General features: G+C 56.8%; 2 non-coding genes across 2 annotated transcripts; both read right to left on the reverse strand.

The window, feature by feature from the left end:
- Positions 1-197: 197 nt before the first annotated feature.
- LOC142793525 (5.8S ribosomal RNA) lies at positions 198-350 on the reverse strand. Its single transcript, XR_012891605.1, has one exon. It is a non-coding gene; the product is annotated as a 5.8S ribosomal RNA (ribosomal RNA).
- Positions 351-2,069: 1,719 nt separating this feature from the next.
- LOC142793533 (small subunit ribosomal RNA) lies at positions 2,070-3,884 on the reverse strand. The gene has a single exon (XR_012891613.1). It is a non-coding gene; the product is annotated as a small subunit ribosomal RNA (ribosomal RNA).
- Positions 3,885-4,095: the final 211 nt, after the last annotated feature.

The raw sequence follows: 4,095 nt of genomic DNA on the forward strand, positions 1-4,095 counted from the left end.
GCCACATCCTCAATGCAGTCGGTCGCCCCCGTTTCGGTTGGGCTCTGGCACGACGGTCGCCACCGTCTCGCCCTTGAGTGGCCGCTGTTGGCGCTCGCTGTGAGGTGTTCAGCGTGCTGTCCGTGTTGCCGACGCGGTCAAAACGAGTCGACGGCTCACGTTCCCTTGTGCGCCGAAGGCTCTCTTGATATGTGATCCGACCCTCAGACAGACGAAGCCAAGGGAAGACCCAAGGCCGCAATGTGCGTTCAAAGAATCAGTGCTCAGTGTGTCCTGCAATTCACACCAAGTCTCGCAGCTGGCTGCGTTCTTCATCGACTCGAGAACCGAGTGATCCACCGCTTAGAGTCGTGAAAAAGTGTTTGTTCAATTCCGTACAGTCAAAACCAAACGTTTCTGGCACTCGGCCAAACAGTGGCCAAGAAGGGCGCTTTTCAGCGCACGCTTGGACTCCAAAACTCTGCCGCGCCTTTTTCGGCTGCCGCAAATCGAGCAAACGGTGTGTTTCGGACGGCGTTTCGCTTTCGCTACTTGCGAGTGCTTTCGTGGTCCACCCCTCTATAAATACTCGGGAGGCGTCGAAGCCGGTTCTCCAAGCCGGACCCGTAGGTATCGTTGTGTGCTCGCTCTCATTGGCCCGCCTAACCAGAAAATGCCTGCGGTACACCCATTTGGATAAGAGTGCACGCAGATGCGGGCCTCGACGGCTACACATTTCCTCGGGCGGCCGCCTCCCGGCCTCCGTGGAGCGCGGGATGCACGGTCCCATCGACAAGCCTCTCCCGTTTTTACCGTGGCGTCGCGGTTCACCACGGCAGGCGGGTCGGTCTCCTCCGCATAAAAAGGGGGACCCCCGCTTTTTGTTCCACGAAATCGCACAAGCTTTTTTCGCATCCACGGTTTGCCACCGCACACCAAAATGCCGATCCGGCTGCCTACTTTAGCCAACAGGTGGAGCCAGGCGCGCCGTACTTGCGCGGCACTTCCCACGTCCACCGAAGTCGGTGCCAAGGACCACTTTCGGCGCCGGAGCCGCGTACGAGCCTACTCGAGGCGGAAGAACGAAGCCAGCAAGGGCCTGGCCGCAAGTGCGTTCAATTGTCGGGACGTCCAAGTCCCTCGTTCTTCCGTGCTTCCTCTTTCGGCAAGTCGTTGCGGCACCTTCCCAAAGCGCGCAGACCCGCTAATCGCGACGAGCGCGACGTGGCCGTGCCGCCTTTCCCTCGGCAGCAAGCAAAACGCCTGGCAACGTCGACGCTCCCCTAACCGCGATCTCGCACCGTGTTTCGTGTGGCGAATTCAAAAGCCGGCCGGCGCTGCTGCAACCATTACGGTCGGTACGCATACGCCGCGGAGGGCGGGACGGTCATCGGAGCGTGCGGTTCCTCCATCGAGTACTGCGCACCTCGGCCGTCGCATCGCCGTGCCATGACCGGCCGCGCGTCAACGCGAACCGGTGCCAGCGAGATCCCTCGCCTGCAAGAACCGACCGGCAGCCTCCGTCACCCGAGGACGCGGAGGCGCTTGCCGCGGACGGCGGGACGGTATGCACTGGTGCACAGCGGACCCGTCACATCGCCAGTTCCTTGACCGACCGCCGACGCTTGTGCCGTTCCTCTCGTACTTGGCAGTCGCCGCGCGATTGTCGGGTCTCGTTCTTGCACGCTCGAACGGTCGGGAGGGCACTCGGCTGGCGTTTCGGGAACGCGCAGCCTCGCCTTCTACCGACGTAACCACGACTCGCCGTTCGCGCTCCGCCGCTCCTGTTTACAGTACTAGGCGGTCCCGCAGCGGTCGGGTCGCGCATTTCGAGCGCTTCGAGCCACGGTGCAGTGGCGGGTCGAAAGCCGACCTATGAGTGCGTTGCGCCGTTTGTACCCGCGTCCGCCACCTGGCCGACCGTCCAAGGTCGCGGTGTTGGCGTCCGCTGGGCGCAACAATTTGTCACGGGGTGCCGCTCCACATTCAGGCAGCCCCGTGGGGAAAAGCCGACCCCGCGTCCAAACGGGGTCAGCGGCAGAAAGTGTCGGGCGCAGACGCAGCTGAGGCGCTCACCCTTCACAATCCGTTAATGATCCTTCCGCAGGTTCACCTACGGAAACCTTGTTACGACTTTTACTTCCTCTAAATGATCAAGTTTGGTCATCTTTCCAACAGACCGGCGCAACCGAAAGGCCGCGCCGGACATCGGTCCGAAGACCTCACTAAATCATTCAATCGGTAGTAGCGACGGGCGGTGTGTACAAAGGGCAGGGACGTAATCAACGCGAGCTTATGACTCGCGCTTACTGGGAATTCCTCGTTCAAGGGGAACAATTGCAAGCCCCTATCCCAATCACGAAAGAAGTTCCACGGGTTACCCAGTCTTTTCAGACAGGGATAAAGACACGCTGCTTCCTTCAGTGTAGCGCGCGTGCGGCCCCGGACATCTAAGGGCATCACAGACCTGTTATTGCTCTGTTTCGTGCGGCTAGGAGCCGCTTGTCCCTCTAAGAAGGTTGTAAGGTGCTGGGAACCCCGCACCTATTTAATAGGCTAGAGTCTCGTTCGTTATCGGAATTAACCAGACAAATCGCTCCACCAACTAAGAACGGCCATGCACCACCATCCACCGAATCAAGAAAGAGCTCTCAATCTGTCAATCCTCCCAGTGTCCGGGCCGGGTAAGTTTTCCCGTGTTGAGTCAAATTAAGCCGCAGGCTCCACTCCTGGTGGTGCCCTTCCGTCAATTCCTTTAAGTTTCAGCTTTGCAACCATACTTCCCCCGGAACCCAAATACTTTGGTTTCCCGGAAGCTGCCCGCCGAGTCATTTGAGTAACTCAGGCGGATCGCTGGTTGGCATCGTTTATGGTCAGAACTAGGGCGGTATCTGATCGCCTTCGAACCTCTGACTTTCGTTCTTGATCAATGAAAACATTCTTGGCAAATGCTTTCGCAGTAGTTCGTCTTGCGACGGTCCAAGAATTTCACCTCTAGCGCCGCAATACGAATGCCCCCGTCCGTCCCTCTTAATCATTACCTCGTATTCCAAAAACCAACAGAACAGAAACGAGGTCTTGTTCTATTATTCCATGCAAGTTTATTCAGGCGACTCGCCTGCGTTGAGCACTCTAATTTTTTCAAAGTAAAAGCACCGGCCATCTCGAGGCACACAATGAAGTGCACCAAGAAAGAACCGGCATGATGTTCAGTCCGAGCCGTCGCATCGGGTAGATGCACTACTCGTCTGGAACTGAGATCCAACTACGAGCTTTTTAACCGCAGCAGCTTTAGTATACGCTATTGGAGCTGGAATTACCGCGGCTGCTGGCACCAGACTTGCCCTCCAATTGATCCTCGTTAAAGGATTTAGAGTGTACTCATTTCAATTACGGGGCCTCAAAAGAGTCCCGTATTGTTATTTTTCGTCACTACCTCCCCGTGCCGGGAGTGGGTAATTTGCGCGCCTGCTGCCTTCCTTGGATGTGGTAGCCGTTTCTCAGGCTCCCTCTCCGGAATCGAACCCTGATTCTCCGTTACCCGTAACAACCATGGTAAGCAAGTAACCTACCATCGAAAGTTGATAAGGCAGACACTTGAAAGAAACGTCGCCGGCTCGTGGCCATGCGATCAGCACAAAGTTATCCAGAGTCACCACACAATACGGGCCGAAACCCGATCGATCTTGGTCTAATAAAAGCACCCGTTACCCAAAGGGCTCCAGGCTCACTGCATGTATTAGCTCTAGAATTGCCACAGTTATCCAAGTAGGAAGAAACGATCTAAGGAACCATAACTGATTTAATGAGCCATTCGCGGTTTCGCCTTATTTCGGCATGTACTTAGACATGCATGGCTTAATCTTTGAGACAAGCATATGATTACTGGCAGGATCAACCAGGTAATCGTTCGACTGCGCGTCCGTCCTCGCCTTCGGCGGGCCGGACGCAGTCTGTGTGCGGCGGAGGCCACCTTCAGGCGCCCCAACACGCTTATTTTGCACTCCGAGATGACGGCGTTCGAGCTCGCTACGGCACAACCTTCCCGAAAGACGAGTGGGAGCCGTGCGGCAAGAAGCACGTTCATGCTCGCTCTTTTTCGTTGCATCGACTCGG

The sequence above is a fragment of the Rhipicephalus microplus genome, unplaced genomic scaffold (assembly GCF_043290135.1).
Source record: "Rhipicephalus microplus isolate Deutch F79 unplaced genomic scaffold, USDA_Rmic scaffold_306, whole genome shotgun sequence".
NCBI classification, from domain to species: Eukaryota; Metazoa; Arthropoda; class Arachnida; order Ixodida; family Ixodidae; genus Rhipicephalus; species Rhipicephalus microplus.